At 46.5% G+C, this 21,031-nt stretch overlaps 1 pseudogene; it reads right to left on the reverse strand.

Annotated features, from left to right (window-relative positions):
• Positions 1–18,836: 18,836 nt before the first annotated feature.
• LOC120929915 lies at positions 18,837–18,989 on the reverse strand (annotated as a pseudogene).
• Positions 18,990–21,031: the final 2,042 nt, after the last annotated feature.

The raw sequence follows: 21,031 nt of genomic DNA on the forward strand, positions 1-21,031 counted from the left end.
GATTTGAAAGCCTATTGGAAAAAAATCTTGGCCCTGATAAAAGTAATAACAAAAAAGGAAGTAGAAGATAACCCATGGGTAGTTCTCTTTCACGGGGGGAGGTACCAGAGAAGGAATATAAGGGTTCATTGATCCCTCATTTGCTCAATGCAGCAAAACGATTGATACCCTTAAAATGGAGAGATCTGGAAAGTCCGCAAATGTGGGAATGGATCGACTCCGTAGAGGATACTTATAGGAGAGAGAAATTAAAATATGGAGTTTATAAAAACAAGGTAGGGGAAAAGGATATGTGGGCACCCTGGTTGGAATTTAAAAAGTCCTGGAGTTTCGCAGAAAACTTGAGAGAGGAATAGGAATGTATTTGCAACTAAGGGAATTAATTCATCAAGCGGAGTCATGGGATGGTCCAGGGCGGGGGTAGGGTGGGGGGAAGAGGGGGGGTTTTCTGTTGGGGAGGGGGGTAAAGGGGCTTTTGTTTTTTCTCTGTCACGCGGATAAAAAATTTCTTTTATTGAAAATCCGTACTTAGTACATTGGATATAGTCCCCGATGAAGAAAAAAAAAAATAAAAAAAAAAGGGGAATGGTCTAAAAAAATAAAAATAACAAGTATAAAACATGATAAGTAATAGACCACAAATGATGCTAAACCAGATGTAGAGACGGAATTATGAATAAAATCATGAGCGTGTCTCTCTCTGTGGTGAAGTCTGAAGTGGCGAGAATAAATACAAAAAAAAAAAAAAAAACAGTCTGGTAAGGTTTGGGACAAGGAGGGTAGCAAATTTTTTATAGTATGTGGTTGAGAAACCATCGGGGCCTGGGGCAGTTGAAGTTTTTAGAGATTTTATGATATCTATAAGTTCTAGGTCAGAGCATGGTTCATTTAAGATAGCTATTTGTTCTACTGTGAGGGTAGGGAGATGGATTTTTTCTAGCCATTTCATTGAATCAGGGGAGGGGTGTGATTGAGGGCCAGATAGGAGGTCTTTGTAGAAGGATGTGAAGATTTTCATAACTTCCTGGGGATGAGAAACTAGATGGCCTTTTGAGTTTCTTAATTTATAAAGATGAGAGGGTTTAGATTCTGAATTCAGCTTTCTGGCGAACATTGTGGAGGCTGAGTTTCCGTGTAGTAAAAATTTGGATTTAGAAAATCTCATTGATTTTTCTGTGTCCTCTGACAACAATGTGTCTAGGGCTAGACGTTTTGTTTGAATTAGGTTAGTTAGCTCTGGGGTAGAGGAATGACTGAGTTTGTTATAGAGGTCGTGGAGTTCTTTAGTGAGACATTTGATGTCCGCCAATTTGGCCCTTTTCTTAGCCGCAGCGATGCTAATAAAATGACCTCTTAAGACAGCCTTATGTGCGGCCCAAATAGCCGTGGGGGGCGAGTCCTCTGGCTTATTGTCTGTAAAGTACTCCTCTATGTGTGTGTAGATTTTTTGAAATGTGGGTTGGTCCGATAGCAATGAATCATTTATTCTCCAGCTGAATGTAGTAGGAGGGAGTCCTATATGAGTTGTTTCGAAGACTACCATGTTGTGGTCCGACCATGGGCAAGGATGGATAGTGGCAGAGGGGGAGTTAGCCAGCAAGATGGGAGTACAAAATATGTAGTCCAGCCTTGCATAACAGTCATGTGGGTGGGAATAATGAGTATATTCCTTGATGCCGGTGTTGTGAGCTCTCCATGCATCTATTAATTGAAATTTACTAAGTGAGCGGTTGATGGATTTGGTGAAGGCTTTGGAGGAGGGAACAACTCTACTTCTGTCTAATGCCGGATGGGCAGCAAGATTAAAATCGCCACCGATAATCATATGTGGGGAGATATATTGGTCAAGGACATCAAAAAATTTGTTAAAGAATAATGTTTGTGAGTCATTGGGGGCATATACTGAGGCTATTGTGAGAGAGCGTCTGTTCATGTTACCCTTTAAAATAATAAAGCGGCTGTCCGCATCCTTGTAGACATTGGAAATTTCTAGTACAATTGTATTCCGAACCATGATGGCAACCCCTCTGGACTTGTTGGCAAATGTGTTATAGTGAACCTGGTTAAAAGATCTATCAAAGTATTTGGGATGGTTAGTGGAAGAGAAGTGCGTCTCTTGCAATAAGATGATATCTGCACCTAATCTTTTATAATGTTTGAAGGCTTTTTTGCGTTTATTTGGGGAGTTGAATCCCTGCACATTGTGTGAAAAGATTTTAAGGCCCATTATGAAGTATAGTCGAGTAGCCGTGTGAGGTGGGTGAGGTGAGAAGTAGATTACCTGGTGGGGTCAATGAGTATTTAGAATTTGTTATTAAAATGTGTGGACTGCAAGCCTCGTCTGCGGAGGGGGAAAGGGGATTCGTATTTGGTGGTCTATAGTGTGGAATGAGGAATTTCACTTTGCAAGCATGTAAACATGTCATATCTGTCAACAACATACAAAACATATTCGATATAATGAGTCTTCCATTATGAATAAAAAAAATATCAACAAAAAACAGAAAAAAAAGGGGGACTGTGGGAAAAAAGGCCCCACAGCCATAGATGTTGAACAAGAGGACAATACTGTCCTAACTCTACCAGTGGGGATCCCTGCTGCATCTCCGAATCAGGATGAGAGGGAGCACTCAAAGGTAGAAGTGGGGCAAACCAGCGCCAGCACGTGCTCTAGGCTATATAACAAAATGAACTAAAGAAATTTTTAAGTGCATGGTGATGCAGTTGCGCCACATAAACTTTGAAATATTTGGGTGATCTAGTATATATGCATGGATCTATAACTGGGAACATCTATGTTCCAACCTGGAGAAATGGAAGCAGAATTACCGTTAGGGGGGGGGGGAGACTACCCTTTTTAGTTCTGATACATAATAAACAAACCAGGATATTAAAGGGTGAATCAACCTAATAAATGTTTAGCATCAAAAAGCTCACGTTGCAGTCCAAGAGGCGATCACCATAGAGTGGGGTACCCCAACAGGATTGGAAATACCTATAAAAGAAAATAGGGGAGGGGGGGAGATAAAAAAAAAAAAAAAAAGAGAGTCATAGTCTCCAATAAGGAGGGTGGGAGAGGAAAAAAAAATAAGGTAATTAAATTTCGAAGATCTGCTTCAAGATTTCTTATTTGATCACGTAGAGGACTCTAAGGCCCCGTACACACCATAGAATCTATCCGCAGATAAATCCCATCGAATGGGTTTCAGCGGATAGATTCTATGGTGTGTACACTCCGGCGGATATTTATCCGCGGATGAATCTCCCCTGGGATGGATTTTCAGCAGATGAATATTTGCTGACATGCTCAACAAATCCATCTGCTGAAGTCCATCCCAACGGATGGATCCGCTCGTCTGTACAGACTCACCGGATCCATCCATCCAAAGGGATTCCCCGCACGCGTCGTAATGATTTGACGCATGCGTGGAATTCCTTATATGACAGTGTCGCGCCCGTCGCCGCGTCATAATCGCGGCGACGGCGCGACACGTCATCGCCAGAGGATTTCGGCGCGGATTTCAATGCGATGGTGTGTACACGCCATCGCATAGAAATCTGCTGAAATCCTCGAGAGGATTTATCCGCGGATACAGTCCGCTGGACCGTATCCGCGGATAAATCCTCTCGTGTGTATGGGGCCTTAGCATTGATGAATCATCCCAGAGGGGGGAATCCGGCCGCAGGATGTATTGGGTCGAAGAGTCGATTCCATCCGTCATGGTTTCGTTGTGAACGCCTGGATGAGGGAGTGGACCATCCGGAGGAGGATCTTGGCGTGGGAGGGAATCTTCTGGGTGGAGAATGTTCCAGTAGGCCGAGTTTAGCCAGAAGCTCTTTACCTTCAATGACATTGTATACCACATGCGTGTTGCCGTTGTGTAAAATGGAGAGCTTAAATGGAAAACCCCATCGATATTTAATTCTAGCAGCCTGTAGTACGCTGGTGACCTCCTTCATTCTACGCCTTCTGTCCAGTGTAGCAGGGGATATATCAGGGTATATTTGTAATCTAACTCCATCAAGATCTATGTTATGTGCGTTTCTGGAGGCTCTCATGATTTCTTCTTTGACAATAAAGTCTCTCATGCACATGATAACATCACGCGGGGGTTTGTCTGGGGCAGGTTTAGGCCTCAGGGCTCTATGGAGCCTGTCGCATGTAAAGGCTGACAGAGGTTTGTCAGGAACTAGGTTGTGGAACAATGTAGTAATGGCTTGCTTAAGATCTGTGATGGATTCTGGTATGCCACGCACCCTGACATTATTTCTCCTGTTTCTGTTGTCCAAATCCTCTATATGGAAGCATAGCTGCGGTATGCTTGGAGCCGCCGGAGGCCGCGTGTACATTGGCGCCATCTTGAGACATCTTCTTCTTGGGGCTTATGGAGCGCTCCAGGCCCAGGAGGTAATTCGTGAGCGAGTTGGTGGAGCGGCCGTTTCGCCCTTTTTTTTTGGCTGGCATGCACCGGGGTGTTCCGCGGGGGTGCTGGAACTGTTTTTGGGTGCTTGTTATGATCGGATGACCCCGTGATTCTAGCCCAGAAGAGCCGGTCTGACGGAGCTCAGCTCAGCCGCGTCCTGCTTGCATCGCGCCGTGCATGCGCCCCCCGCCTTCAGGCTTTCTAAGGGTGTAAATTTTTGATTTCACTCCTCACTACCTATCACAGTTTCGAAGGCCATAAAATGCCAAAATAGCACAAAACCCCCCCCAAATGACCCCATTTTGGAAAGTAGACACCCCAAGCTATTTTCTGAGAGGGATGTCGAGTCCATGGAATATTTTATATTTTGACACAAGTTGCAGGAATATGATAAACTGATTATTTTTTGCACAAAGTTGTCACTAAATGATATATTGCTCACACATGCCATGGTTATATGTGGAATTGAGCCCCAAAATACATTCTGCTGCTTCTCCTGAGTACGGGGATACCACATGTGTGGGACTTTTTGGGAGCCTAGCCGTGTACGGGGCCCCGAAAAGCCTTCAAGATTTCTAAGGGCATAAATTTTTGATTTCACTCCTCACTACCTATCATAGTTTTGAAGGCCATAACATGCCAAGATGGCACACAACCCCCCCAAATGACCCCATTTTGGAAAGAAGACACCCCAAGCTATTTGCTGAGAGGCATGTTGAGTCCATGGAATATTTTATTTTTTTGCCCCAAGTGATTGAATATTGACCAAAAAATAAAAAATAAATTACAAAACGTTGTCACTAAATTATATATTTCTCACACATGCCATGGTTATATGTGGAATTGCACCCAAAAATACATTCTGCTGCTTCTCCTGAGTACGGAGATACCACATGTGTGGGACTTTTTGGGAGCCTAGCCAAGTACGGGACCCAAAAACCAATCACCGCCTTCACGATTTGTGTGAGTGAAATCAAAAATTTATGTCCTTAGAAATCTTGAAGGTGGTGATTGGTTTTCGGGGTCCCGTACGCAGGTAAGCTCCCAAAAAGTCCCACACATGTGGTATCCCCGTACTCAGGAGAAGCAGCAGAATGTATTTTGGGGTGCAATACCACATATAACCATGGCATGTGTGAGAAATATATCATTTAGTGACAACGTTTTGTAATTTATTTTTTATTTATTTTTTTGGTCAATATTCAATCACTTGGGGCATTGGGGCATTGTATGGCCTTCAAAACTATGATAGGTAGTGAGGAGTAAAATCAAAAATGTATGCCCTTAGAAATCTTGAAGGTGGTGATTGGTTTTCGGGGTCCTGTACACGGCTAGGCTCCCAAAAAGTCCCACACATGTGGTATCCCTGTACTCAGGAGAAGCAGCAGAATGTATTTTGGGGTGCAATTCCACATATAACCATGGCATGTGAGAGAAATATATCATTTAGTGACAACTTTGTGCAAAAAAAATCAGTTTGTCATATTCACACAACTTGTGTCAAAATATAAAATATTCCATGGACTCGACATGCCTCTCAGCAAATAGCTTGGGGTGTCTACTTTCCAAAATGGGGTCATTTGGGGGGGGTTTTGTGCTATTTTGGCATTTTATGGCCTTCGAAACTGTGATAGGTAGTGAGGAGTAAAATAAAAAATTTGCGCCCTTAGAAATGCTGAAGGCGGTGCTTGGTTTTCGGGGTCCCGTACGTGGCTAGGCTCCCAAAAAGTCCCACACATGTGGTATCCCCGTACTCAGAAGAAGCAGCAGAATGTATTTTGGGGAGCAATTCCACATATAACCAAGGCATGTGTGAGCAATATATCATTTAGTGACAACTTTTTGTAAATTATTATTATTTTTTTTTTTTTTGCCATTATTCAATCACTTGGGACAAAAAAAAAATATTCAATGGACTCAACATGCCTCTCAGCAGTTTCCTTGGGGTGTCTACTTTCCAAAATGGGGTCATTTGGGGGGGGGGGTTTTGTACTGCCTTGCCATTTTAGCACCTCAAGAAATGAGGTGCTAAAAAAATAAGATAAAATAAAAGTTGTGTAAATTCCAGAAAATGTACCCTAGTTTGTAGACGCTATCATTTCTCTTTCGTTCATAGACGGACACAGCCTTCATTGACCTTAGGGTTATGCTTCTTCCTACCAGGAGATTTAGGCAGAATTCTACAGCACTTAAGGTGTTAAAAACTTTCCTTCATGCCGCTCCTCCCAGGGGGCGTGGCTCCCCCAGGCATAACCCACACCCTGCTCTAGCAGCCTCAGTTTGTTTTCTGCCTAACGACAGGAGGTCAGGCTCTCTCTGGAGTTCCTGGACTCGAGTTTTTTTCTTGCGATTTTTTCTCGCTTTTTATTATTTTTGTTCCTGCATTTTTGAATCCTGCGATTCTTCTATCAACAGCCGACTGGGTGACGGGCTGGGTCCTCGACCCTTGTAGTCCCCCCAGGTTCGGCCTTCGAGCGTGTGCCGGCCCCCCGCTCTGCTTTGGGACATCCACGACAGGCCCTGTTGCTCCAGGGGCGGCCGGGGAACTTTGGTTCTAGGGCGCACATATGACCGGTCTCTATGGCCTTGTCACAGTGTGTCTGGCCGACAGCCATGCCGTTCGCGGACGTTGGTTCTGTCTGGGATACCTCCAGCCGGGTAGTCACAGGACGGGTAAGTAGTGGCCTCTTACTCAGGTAAGTGGTCTGGCTGGAATGTTTCCCTGGGGAGGTCGACTGAGGGTTTTTTCCCTGCTTTCCTCTCTCCCTTATTCCTCTCCCTCCTTCCCCCTTGGGGTGACGGCTGTGCGGGTTTTTTTTTTTTTTTTTTTCTGGGGTTCATGTTCACTGTACCCGTGGTATGGCGGGGGCTGTTTGTGTCACTGCAGGGGACTGTGGTGTACTTTTCTGGGCGTTAGCTGTGTGCTGTGTGGTGATTTTTGTGGCTGACAGTTTGAGGTACACTGTCTTTTTAAATCTGCGCCACGGCGGCCATTTTGCCGGAGCCGCGATTGCATTGTTCGGCGGCCATTTTCTTGTGGCCAGCTCTGTTTTCAGCTCTAGTTTGGCCTCTTGTGGCGGTTTCGACAGGGAAAAAGAACGGGAATCCGTGTGAGGGGACAGACGCAGCGCTGCAGCTCCACCAGCACAGCTTGTCTTTCACAGACCGCGCTATACAGCACAGCTTGTCCTTCACAGTCCGCGCTATACCGGGAGGGTGGTGAGTCCCAGAGGCCCCCATACTGTTCTGGCAGCCAGGAGGTGACCTGTGGGGAATTTTTTTCCTGCTTTAGCAGTGGGGGTGTCACGGTAGCTGAACTATGGAGCCTGAATCAGGCCCCTCATTCCTAACAATGCCGGAGTTAACCCTTAACGCCCCTTCCCCTGCCACATCTGTTGAGGCGGTGTCGGCTGTCCTGGAGTCTTTTCTCACCAGGTTTGAAGCAGCCAGTGCTTGGTTGGGGGGTAAAAAGCCCCCCCCCCCGGAACCTGCTTCTGGGGATGTCTCTGACACAGAATCAGATCATGCTATTGTTGCTTCTGGTTCTGTAATGTCGGAAGATGCGGGCTTAACCCACATGGACAGCGAGGATGACTCTGCTGCGGAGTCTGCTGACAAGGAATTTGTTGGAGCTCTTATTACAGCGGTGCGTGAGACTCTACATATTGAGGATGCGGCGGAGACACCAGCGGTGTCAGTCCTTTTTGGGTTCCGCAAACCACCGCGTGCCGCTAAAGTGTTCCCCTGTGTTCCTTATTTGGACAATATGTTATATAAGGAATGGGATACGCCGCAAAAAGCTTTTACTGTTCCTAAGAGCTTTGCTACCCATTACCCCCTTGAGGAGGACTTCTTAAAAAAGTGGGTCTCTCCTCCGTCAGTGGACCCTCCTGTGTCCAGACTGAGCAAGGCTACTACGTTGCCTGTGGAGGGGGCTCCTGCATTCAAGTACCCCGCTGATAGGAGAGTGGAGGCCGTGGGCCGCTCACTATTCTCGGTAGTGGGTTCGGCGGTGAGGCCGGCTCTGGCCGGGACCCTGGTGGCGCAAACCCTGACAGAAAGAGCTAAGCTCCTGCTGCAGGAGCTGGAGGTCCAAGGTGCTTCCGAGCACGACAGGAAAAGGTCCGCAAGGTTCTAGAGCCCCTGCTGCAGGGCGAAAGCGCCCCTGGTTTAACAAACCCAACAAGCCTGCGGACAAACCTGCTTCCGCATGAAGGTCCGCCCCCGCCCGGGTCTCGGGTGGGGGGGGCAGCTTCACGAATTCGCAGATCGGTGGAAGTCTCTTCTATCCGACCGTTGGGTTTGCGAGGTGGTTGCCTCGGGGGACAAGATAGAGTTTCTGTCTTGCCCCCCAAACAGATTTTTTCCCTCCAACCTCCAGCTTCCTCCGGATCGTCGGCTAGTCCTGTCCGGGGCTATCCAGGATCTTCTGGACAGGGGGGTGGTTGTGCCGGTTCCCTCGCAGGAACGGTTTCAGGGGTTCTACTCCAATCTGTTCGTGGTCCCCAAGAAGGGAGGGGTTCGCCCTATCCTGGACCTAAAGGCCCTCAACTCCTTTGTCAAAGTGCAAAGATTCAGGATGGAGTCGGTCCGATCGATCATAGCGGCCCTCCACCAGGGGGACTTCATGGCGTCCTTGGACATCATGGACGCATACCTGCATGTTCCCATTTGCTCAAGACACCAGAGGTATCTGCGCTTTGCGATCGGAGAGGACCACTTTCAGTTTGTGGCCCTCCCGTTCGGTCTGGCTTCGGCACCACGGGTTTTCACCAAGGTGCTCGCCCCGATCCTGGCTGCGGCAGCGAGGGATCGCTATCGTGGGATACCTGGACGACCTTCTCCTGAGAGCTTCTTCAGGCTCAGAGTTAGAGGAGGACGTGTCCATCACGTGTCGGACTCCCCAAGAGTTCGGCTGGATTCTGAATCTAAAAAAGTCAGTGCTGGTTCCGTCCCAGAGACTAGAACACCTGGGTCTGGTTTTGGATTCGGGGGAGGCAAGAGTGTTCCTCCCATCGGAAAAACTGGAGACCCTGCATTCTGCAGTGAGACAGTTGTCGACCCAGAAGTGGTCATCTCTTCGCTTCTGCATGAGGGTTCTGGGTCTGATGGTAGCCTCCTTCGAGGCGGTTCCGTATGCCCAATTCCACACCAGGGTACTTCAGAAAGAGATTCCGTCACGTTGGAACAGGGTCCCATCTTCTCTGGATCGCCAGATTCGGTTGAGCCATCTGGCCAAGTCTTCCCTGGCGTGGTGGCTGACGTCTACAGTGCTTCGGTCCGGGAAGTCTTTTCTTCCGTGCCGCTGGACAGTGGTCACGACGGATGCCAGCCTCTTCGGCTGGGGGGCGTCTGGGGCACCCAGTCAGCCCAGGGGCGCTGGACTCGGGAGGAGTCCCGCCTGCCGATCAATATCCTGGATCTCTGAGCAATCAAGCTGTGCCTTGCCAGGTGGTCCCTGGAACTGCAGGGCCGTCCTGTCAGGATCCAGTCCGACAACGCCACGGCCGTGGCATACGTCAATCATCAGGGCGGCACAAGGAGCTCGGCTGCAGCGACGGAGGTCGCTCACATACTTCGGTGGGCCGAAAGGTCCGTTCCGGCTCTGTCGGCCGTATACATTCCGGGGGTTCAGAATTGGCAAGCCGACTTCATAAGTCGCATGACTCTGGATCAAGGGGAGTGGTCTCTCCACCCGGAGGTGTTTCAGAGCCTGTGCCAAAAATGGGGCACTCCAGATGTGGACCTTCTGGCGTCCCGTCTCAATCGGAAGGTGCCACGGTTCGTGGCCAGGTCAAAAGACCCGTGGGCGGACGCGTCAGACGCGTTGGTGGCTCCCTGGGGTCACTATCACCTGATTTACGCCTTCCCTCCTCTAAGGCTCCTCCCTCGCCTGCTGCGCAGGGCGGAAGCCGAAGGGATTCCAACGATCCTGATCGCCCCAGACTGGCCACGTTGCTCTTGGTACGCGGACCTGGTACGTCTGGTGGCAGACGCCCCCTGGCGTTTGCCTCTGAGGGAAGATCTCCTGTCTCAGGGTCCGATCTTCCATCCTGCTTTACGGTCACTGGCTTTAACGGCGTGGCTGTTGAAAGCCAGGTACTGAAGGACCGGGGCCTGTCGGGCCCGGTAATCTCTACCATGCTGCGTGCACGGAAGTCCACTTCAAGAAAGATTTACCATCGTACATGGAAAGCCTACATCTCTATGTGTGAGGAGATGAAGTGGCACCCCCGTACATACGTGGTGTCCCGGATCCTGCTGTTCCTTCAGCGGGGTGTGGACCAGGCTCTTGCCTTGAGCACGATCAAGAGCCAGATTTCTGCTCTGGCTGTTTATTTTCAGCGTCCCTTGGCGGCGCACTCCCTAATTCGCATGTTTGTGCAGGGGGTCCGTCATGTGGCCCCTCCGGTGCGCCCCCCACTGCCTTCATGGGACTTGAATTTGGTCCTCTCGGCGCTTCAGCGTGCCCCCTTTGAGGACATTCGGGAGATCCCTTTGCTGACTCTGTCACAGAAGGTGGTCTTTCTGGTTGCTATTACTTCTATCAGTAAGATCTATCTCCTCTCCCTTGACAGAACAGAGATCTCCTAAAAGCAGCTGTAAAAACGTGCGTGGACATGAGGCCTTAATAATAAAGAAATGTGAAAGGAGGTCCACATGTTGTGCTCCACCAAAAATTACACTTCAAGTGCTTGATCCCTTAAAGGGGTTGTAAAGGTTTGTTTTTTATTTTCTAAATAGGTTCCTTTAACCACTTGCTTACTGGGCACTTAAACCACCTTCGTTCCCGGAGCAATTTTCAGCTTTCAGCACTCTCACACTTTGAATGTTAATTACTCAGTCATACAACATTGTATCCAAATGATTTTTTTGTCCTTTTTTTCATAGAAACAGAGCTTTCTTTTGGTGGTATTTGATCACCTCTGGACTTTTTATTTTTTGCGCTATAAATGAAAAAAGGCGGAAAATTTTGAAAAAAAATGAATTTTTCTTAGTTTATGCGATAAAATTTAGCAAAATATTAATTTTTCTTCATAAATTTTGGCCACAATTTATACTGCTCCATGTCTTTGGTAAAAATAACCCAAATTAGTGGATATTATTTGCTCTTTGTGAAAGTTAGAGAGTCTACAAGCTATGGTGCAAATCATAAAAAAAATATCACACCTGTTGTACCGGTGCCTATCTCATTTCTTGGGGCTCTGAACACGCCAGGAAAGTACAAATACCCCCCAAATTACCCCTTTTTAGAAAGTAGACATTCCAAGGTATTTAGTAAGATGCATGATGAGGTTTTTGATGTTGTAATTTTTTCCCACAATTCTTTGCAAAATGAATATTTTTTTTATTTTTTTTTCCCCCTCACAAAATTGTCATTGTAATAGGTTATTTCTCTCACATGGCATGTGTATACCACAAATGACACCCAAAAATACATTCTGCTACTCCTCCTGAGTATGGCGATACCACATGTGTGAGACTTTTTTACAGCCTGACCACATACAGAGCCCCAATATGCAGGGAGCACCATCAGGTGTTCTAGGAGCATAAATTACACATCTAACTTGTTGACTACCTATTACACTTTTGAAGGCCCTGGAGCACCTGGACAATGGAAATGCCCACAAAGTGACCCCATTTTGGAAAGCTAACACCCCAACGTATAATCTATGAGGCATAATGAGTCTTTTGAACGATTCATTTTTTTCCAAACGTTTTTGGAAAATGTGGGAAAAAAATGAAAACGCATTTTTTTTACGCAAAGTTGTCCATTTATAAGATATTGCCAACACATAGCCTGTACATAGCAAAAATTACACCCCAAAATACATTCTGCTACTCCCCCTGAGTATGGCGATACCACATGTGTGGGACTTTTTCACAGCCTGGCCACATACAGAGCCCCAATATGCAGGGAGCACCATCAGGTGTTCTAGGAGCATAAATTACACATCTAACTTGTTGACTACCTATTACACTTTTGAAGGCCCTGGAGCACCTGGACAATGGAAATGCCCACAAAGTGACCCCATTTTGGAAAGCTAACACCCCAACGTATAATCTATGAGGCATAATGAGTCTTTTGAACGATTCATTTTTTTCCAAACGTTTTTGGAAAATGTGGGAAAAAAATGAAAACGCATTTTTTTTACGCAAAGTTGTCCATTTATAAGATATTGCCAACACATAGCCTGTACATAGCAAAAATTACACCCCAAAATACATTCTGCTACTCCCCCTGAGTATGGCGATACCACATGTGTGGGACTTTTTCACAGCCTGGCCACATACAGAGCCCCAATATGCAGGGAGCACCATCAGGTGTTCTAGGAGCATAAATTACACATCTAACTTGTTGACTACCTATTACACTTTTGAAGGCCCTAGAGCACCTGGACAATGGAAATGCCCACAAAGTGACCCCATTTTGGAAAGCTAGCACCCCAACATATAATCTATGAGGCATAATGAGTCTTTTGAACGATTCATTTTTTTCCAAACGTTTCTGGAAAATGTGGAAAAAAAATGAAAACGCAATTTTTTTATGCAAAGTTGTCCATTTATAAGATATTGCCAACACATAGCCTGTACATAGCAAAAATTACACCCCAAAATACATTCTGCTGCTCCTCCTGAGTATGGCGATACCACATGTGTGGGACTTTTTCACAGCCTGACCACATACAGAGGCCCAACATGCAAGGAAGACCAACCGGTGTTCTAGGGACACATAGCATACACATGACAAGAATTACACACCAAAATACATTATGCTAAGCAAAGGGTAAACAAAAAATGTACCTGTGGTTTTAGTAGCGCAGTTGTCCACGGGACGATAGCACTGGTCCAGGCAGCAGGCAGGGACTTGGTCAGCAAAAGAAAATGCAATTGTCCAGGCAACAGGCATGATGGCATAGGTCCTACAGGCAGCAGGCAGAAGTAGGGCCTCGTTCAGGACAGAATGGGGACAGGGGTAGAGGCTTCTCCCACCCAAATCTCTTTGAAGCCTCCGGGCAACCAGACCCTAATCTAGAATGAGAAAACAAAAACAATAGTTTTCTTCATCCAGAAAAACAATTCTGGAGCCCCTCACATGTGAGACCCCTGTGCTTTGAATCCCACTAGTCCACTGGCAGGGTAAAAGATCAGTCCAAGAGGCAGGCAAAAAGAATGGTCAAACGGTCCAGGGTCAGTTCCAGATCAGGCAGAGGTATAAACAGAATCGGTAGGCATAAGCGTGGTCAAATAACAGTCCAGGGTCAGTTCCATATCAGGCAGAGGTATAAACAGAATCGGTAGGCAAAAGCGTGGTCAAATAACAGTCCAGGGTCAGTTCCATATCAGGCAGAGGTATAAACAAAATCGGTAGGCAGAATCGTGGTCAAATAACAAGCCAGGGTCAAATACAGAGCAAGCAGAGGCATAAGGGGTGTAAAGGTAAATGGCAGGAAGTGACTAATAATTTAGTAAGGAATGATAACGGCGGAAACAGCCGTCTATGCAGAGGCCTGGTTGGGAAGGGCATTGGGCACAATAAAAACGGGTGTCTCTTCTCACTCCATCTTTTGAGCACACCCGGCATTTTTTTTGGGAATTTCGGCCTGTTGGTCCGGGAGGGATTTTATCTGGGAAGTGGCGCTCGTAGAGTCGGCTTACCACATCGGATCGAATGGTTGCTGGTGGGTTGCTGGTGTATAAAAGGGCAGTGGTGATTTCCTCCTGGAAGTAAAGGTAGGATTTGGGTCTTGGAGTGGATTTTCGATATAATACGTACGTGTTGTATATGGCCAAATTGAATAAGTAAATTGAAACTTTTTTATACCACTGGTATGATCGTCTTGTGGAAAGGTAGGGCTCGATCATTTGATCATTGAAATCGACACCCCCCATGAACTTATTGTATTCGTGGATACATTTAGGTTTCTGGATTTGCCCATTCCTCCTTCTGATGGTAACGCATGTATTGTTGTGGATGGTAGAAAGCACGTACACATCCCTTTTGTCCCTCCATTTCACGGCCAGAACTTCCTCATTGCGTGCACTCGCCGTCTCCCCTTTTCTTAGCTTCTTGGTGACGAGGCTTTGAGGAAAGCCCTTCCGGTTCGACCGTACGGTGCCGCATGCGGGTGTCTTCTTTCTATACAGGTTTCGGAAAAGGGGCAAACTTGTGTAGAAATTGTCCACATACAAGTGGTAGCCTTTCTCCATGAGCGGGTTTAGGAGTTGCCAAACAATTTTCCCGCTGGTTCCTATGTAGTCTGGGCAATTAGGGGGGTGTAGCTGGCTGTCCTTTCCTTCATATATGTTGAAGGCATAGGTATATCTGGTGGCACGGTCACATAATTTGTAGAGCTTCACTCCATAGCGGGCCCTTTTGGAGGGCATAAATTGCTTTATGCCGAGCCTGCCAGAAAATTTGACAAGTGACTCGTCAACACAGATGTTTTGGTCCGGGGTAAACAACTGGGGGAAAATTTGGGAAAAATAATCTAGTAGTGGCCGAATCTTATAAAGTTTGTCAAAATTTGGGTCATCTCGGGGAGGGCACTGGGTATTGTCACTATAGTGTAGGAATCGCATGATCATTTGATATCTGGACCTGGGCATTTTTGAGGAAAAGACGGGCATGTGGTATATGGGGCGTTTTGACCAATATGAACGTACTTCATTTTTGTGGTTTAGTCCCATACAGAATACGAGGCCCAAAAATTTTTTAAACTCTTCCACTGTAAGGGGTCTCCATTGGAAGGGACGGGCATAATAGGATGTGGGGTGACTGGAAATACATTGTTGGGCATAGAGATTGGACTGGGAAACAATTGAGGAAAGCAAGTCCTCAGTAAAAATTAAACTGAAAAAATCTATTGGGGCAAAATTTTCTGTGTCCACTTGGACTCCTGGCTGGGCAGTGAAAGGGGGAATGTTGGCTTCTCCTGAATTAGGAGGAAGCCACAAGGGGTACTGAAGGGAATAGGGAAGGCTGGCATGGGACCTACTGGTACGTGACCTTGCTTGACGAGGTGTTGCGGTTCTGGTGGATGGCACAGCGGTGCTGGTGGATGGCACAGCAGTGCTGGTGGATGGCACAGCAGTGCTGGTGGATGGCACAGCAGTGCTGGTGGATGGCACTGCCTCCTTAGCAATACGCCTTCGTCTGGCGGGCGGACCCTCTTCCTCCTCTTCTTCCTCTTCTTCCTCTTTCTCCTCTTCTTCCTCTTCTTCCTCCTCTTCCTCATCTTCCCCCTCTTCCTCCTCTTCCTCATCTTCCCTCTCTTCCTCCTCTTCCTCCTCTTCCTCTTCACTGCTAACTATCGGCTCATAGTCAACATCAGATCCGGCGTCTGACCTTGCGGAGGAATCCGAATCGCAGAGCTCCCCGTTGCTCTCGTCGGCCGCAATAATTTCGTATGCCTCCGTAAGTGAAAAAGATCTTTTAGCCATGACAAAAGATGGCACGTGGCACTGATGACACTGACAGGTGGCACTGACGGCAAATGGGACTGGCAGATGGCACGGGCAGATGGCAGATGGCACTGATGGCAGGTAGCACTGATGGCAGGTGGCACTGATGGCAGGTGGCACTGATGGCACTGATGGCTGACGGCACTGATGGCACGGGCAGATGGCACGGGCAGGTGGCACTGGCGGCAGGTGGCACTGATGGCAGGTGGCACTGATGGCTGACGGCACTGATGGCACGGGCAGATGGCACGGGCAGGTGGCACGGGCAGGTGGCACTGGCGGCAGGTGGCACTGATGGCTGACGGCACTGATGGCACGGGCAGATGGCACGGGCAGGTGGCACGGGCAGGTGGCACTGGCAGGTGGCACTTTTGGCAGATTGCACTTTTGGCAGATTGCACTTTTGGCAGGTGGCACTGATGGCAGGGGCAGGTGGCACTGATGGCAGGGGCAGGTGGCACTGATGGCAGGGGCAGGTGGCTCTGATAAATGCACTGGCTGGTGGCACTGGCTGATGGCACTGGAAGGTGGCACTGGAAGGTGGCACTGGAAGGTGGCACTGGCAGGGACTGTGGGTAGTGTTTGTGTCACTCACTGTTTTTTTTTTTTGACTGTAACGATGGATGCACTGTAAAAGGCTTTCTCTCCTCACACGCGGTCTGTGTGTAAGGAGAGAAAGCCGGCGATGAGAGATGATCTCATTTGTTTACATTCGAGATCATCTCTCATTGGACGGCTAGATCGAATGCTGAATGGCCGCTGTGATTGGCCATTCAGCACGATCTGTGATTGGCTGTGTCCGAGGGACACGGCCAACACAGTTTTCTGCAGAAGCGCGCTCGCGGGGACGCGCTTCCAGCAGAGAAACGACAGGCCGTTTAAAAACGGCCACTTGGCACTTCAGGTCCGCGCTGCAGACGTATTTTTACTATAGCGCGGATCTGAAGTGGTTAAGCTAGTGCATTGTTGGTTCACTTACCTTTTCCTTCGAGTTCCCTTCTAAATGTTTGTTCTCTTTGTTTTCTTTGTCTGAATTTCTCACTTCCTGTTGCTCCTCAGTAAGCTGTTCAGTAAGCTGTTCTGGCTGACTAACTACCGCATGATGGTGGAAAGCTTACTGAGGAGAAACAGGAAGTGAGAAATTCAGACAAAGAAAAAAAACATTTATAAGGGAAATCGAAGAAAAAGGTAAGTGAACCAACAATGTACTAGCTTAAAGGAACCTGTTTAGAAAATAAAAAACAAACCTTTACAAGCCCTTTAAAGTGTTACTAAACCCAGGACCCTGCATTCACTATATGTGGCCTCCCACAGTACACAGAATATGGAAATGCAATAGTTTTAGTAAATATAAACTGCTAAATACCTTTTTCTCATCAGCAGTTAGAGCAGTCTTGTGACTACTATCAGTGTCTGGTTAAAGCATGTAGGAGGAGTTTTCTTTTCTCCCATGATTGTCCTATGAGGATGCAGGATCCCTGAACCTCTGTCTGGACAGTGCTGATTGTGCCTGTGCTGATCAAATGGGCTTTCCCAAGATATAAAAAAAAAACTCTAGCAATACACAACAAACTGAGAATGTGCAGCTTATCTCTTAGCCTCTGTACTATCTGGAGATGGCTTGGGGACTCTGGAAGAAGGGGTGGATCAGAGGTGACAGGATCAAACAGCCTTTTAACACAATGCAGAGGATTAACCCCTTATGTTCTACAGTGAGTAAACCATGTATGGTTTACTGCATACATTATACAGACTGATTATACTGTTGTGGGTTTAGTAACACTCACCTTACACTTTGACATATGGGCAATAGGTCTTATGTGCCTGTCCCTTTAAGGGCTATCAGCAGACGTGGTTGATTTTTTTAAAAACACTCTCCCCCAGATCCGTTCACACCACGTATGATTTCCACCAATTCCACTGCTGAAAACTCAGAGGTAAAACATACATACAATTTATTAAAAACGTGTATATAAAATATCACTCACATTTAAAAGTGCACTGCTAGCTGGAGCACAACAGGCAAACCGCATGTGTAATGATTTGGGTCACCATGTGGGGCATCACCATTAGATCCTGTAGCTTGTGAATGGATAATAGACCATTGTGCCTTAAGGTTACAAGCTTCCAGGTAACAAATATCAGATACCTCCTGTGCTTGCTTCCACCAAGTCTGTACAAACATCCTGCAACACCAGCTATACCTCTTACGTGCTTCACTGTGGGCGTGGCTTCTTCAGAGGGATAGGACCTATTTATTAGAGGGAGGGATTCCCTCTGAAGAAGCCAAACCCATGACGTAACGCGTAAGGGGAGGGGGGAGGGCAGAGTCGGTGACACAGGACATTTGTACAGACTGGAAGGTGACCACTACACACAATAGCACAGACCTAGCAATCTGGCACTGTGCATGTGAGAAAATAACATTTGGGACAGAGATGCTCTGTCTGTCACAAAGATTCAGAAACACATTCAAGAAGCTATGGGCATCTGCAGTTAAGCTATTGGAAGATAGGAAATCATGCATAATATTCTGTTGTGGTCTCGATTTAGCAGCATGGACAGTACATGTAACTGAGACTTTCTCTCTCTACCTCTTTCTGGGGGTTTTCAAAGCCCCTCCCAGAGACAGGAAGTGGTAATTAATAAATATACATAACACTGTGATATTAGCAGCTAATAGTAGAGGGCAGCAGATCCCTTTACCTTAATAACTATGTTAGAAAGAAGAATTATCCAAAACTTAGGTGAATGCATCTGCAAAGCATTCAATAAGTTATGGCTTTATCCCAGACAGTAAGTTCATAATTGAACTATTTAGAATAGAAAAGTTTTTTGTTTTTTTTTAACTATTGCATTTTCATGTTCTGTGTACTGCGGAAGGCCACATATAGTGAAAGCAGGGTCCTGGGTTTAGTATCACTTTTTTTTTTTTTTGGGGGGGGGGGGGGGGACACCAGTCCTGGAGGTACTGCAATACCAGGTCGATGCGTGGAGTGGACAGAGCAAGCTCTTCTTCCATCTCCCTGTTCTAAAAATCAATTTAATATATGGTTATAAAAAGTTTTGTTGTAATCACAAAATACAGCAACAAGTTATATAACAATATAGATATAAGAAATATATACTTCATCTGTTCCAATTATTACAAATGGAGAAATGGATTGAATTTTCGAAATGGAAGATTATCTAATAATATCAAAGTCTAGAAAAAACCTCCAGGGAAATTAAATAATGCATTCTTTAACAAGAACAGCTATTAAGATCTGTAGAAGTGACAACATATAATCAATTAGCATGTGTATTTACTCCCACTGCAGTGGGATAATAGCTTATGTGCAACCTTGCTAAGATAATCTGTTGTAAAACTCCAGAAAAGCACAGGTGTTCAGATCACAGATATTGGATATTTGGCATCTAATGCTTATTTATTTAGTATTGAAGCCTTTTTTTCTATAATGCAAATTTTGACCTCTCCTATTGCCGCGTACACATGATCGGGCTTTTGCCCGGCCAAAAGGACATCGTAATTCCAACGAATTCCATTGGAGTAAAATAGAACTTCCGATGGGGCATACACACTGTAGGAATTTCCTATGTAAAAAGTCCGTCTGACTTTTTCCATCGGAAATTCCGATCATGTGTATGCGGCATTTCTGTAAGTTTGAAGTCTTATAACTAATTCACATCAGGGGCGGACTGACAACTCATGGGGCCCCCGGGCAATAGAAGATTATGGGGCCCCTCTGACTTACAGATGGCCACCACGCCAGGAGGCAGTGCAGAGGCAGGGCAGCTAAAATCTTGGGATCTTCACATTAAAAGCATGTCAATTTCGGACATATCAGGGACAGATCTAAAAAAAACACAGATTTTTACATACTGTCCCTGGTTTTACTGAGCCTGGCAACCCTGATGGGGCCCCCTAGTGGCATGGGGCCCTCGGGCAGTGACTCAATGGTCAGTCCGCCCCTGTTTCACATTATAGTAAATCAAAAGTGCTGCATTAGTTGGAAAGAGTACTTGTCACCACAATGAGGATAAAGTGAATCAATACTCAATAACTAATATCTAATAATACAAGTTTAGTATAATTTCAAAAGTTGTTTTTAACCTTTTTCCAATATTTAGACTTTATTAAAATAACACCTGGTGGTCTTACCAGTAAAGTCCTTGTTCCAGTACTTCCTGTTATGTAGTGGCCATTAGCCCCCAATTGAGCTTCTGTGTTGTCACCCTGGCATGCGTTCTTGGTTTAGACTACAAGTGGCCATGTCAACATGCACCTCCCATGCATCATCCACCATTGTCACTACCAGGAAGCAGTGGCATACTACAGGTGGTGTGGATTCGCTGGGGGTATGGTGCTGCATCACAAAAAAAAGTCTTGCAGCCGCAGCACCCCCAGTGAGTCTGCAACCTGTTCTTCAGTGACAGTGGGAGCTCAGAGTGAGAGAAAGTCCTCTTCCCTGCTCTGATAATGACAGAGCCAAGAGCAGGACTTCCCCCACTCTAAGCTCCAAATGCATATAGTCGTTTGGTGAGTGAGCTTAGAGAGGAGAGAGAGCTTTAAATAAAGATTCAGTACCTGGAAGGTACATGGGGATTTCTGTACTGAGAAGGGAGGTTTATTTACTGAGGGGTCTGTGCTGGGAGGAGGGGGGTTCTGTGCTGAGGGGGTCTATACTTGGGGAAAGGGGACGTCATAAACTTGATGGAGATTGAGCTATCCAAAAAACCCTTGTACTGGTGACAGGAGATGTAAGGACAAGAGTGTCACGACGACAGACGTAGCAGGCAGTGGCAGCTGTTGGTTGCAGGGCACGGATGACCAAGGATCACCACACTTGATCATCGGACAGGACACAAGCCAAAAGGTCATCAACAGCTGGGCAGCAAGGTACAGTAACATCAGGGAGAGGCAGGGTCAGGATACAAGCCATTGTCAATTCACAGGTGGGAAGGGAAGGACAGGAACGTATTCCAGAAGTGGAGTCAGGGTACAAGCCAAGGTCACAACAGGTAAGCAGGAACCCAAAGACAAGTCAGAGGCAAGCTGGGTCATGCACGGGAAGGCAAATATAGCAGGTCAGGGCACGGGTAAATCAGGAACTAGCTGAAGACCGTTTAGCAATTTGTAC

This window comes from Rana temporaria, chromosome 2, assembly GCF_905171775.1.
Source record: "Rana temporaria chromosome 2, aRanTem1.1, whole genome shotgun sequence".
Lineage (NCBI taxonomy): Eukaryota > Metazoa > Chordata > Amphibia > Anura > Ranidae > Rana > Rana temporaria.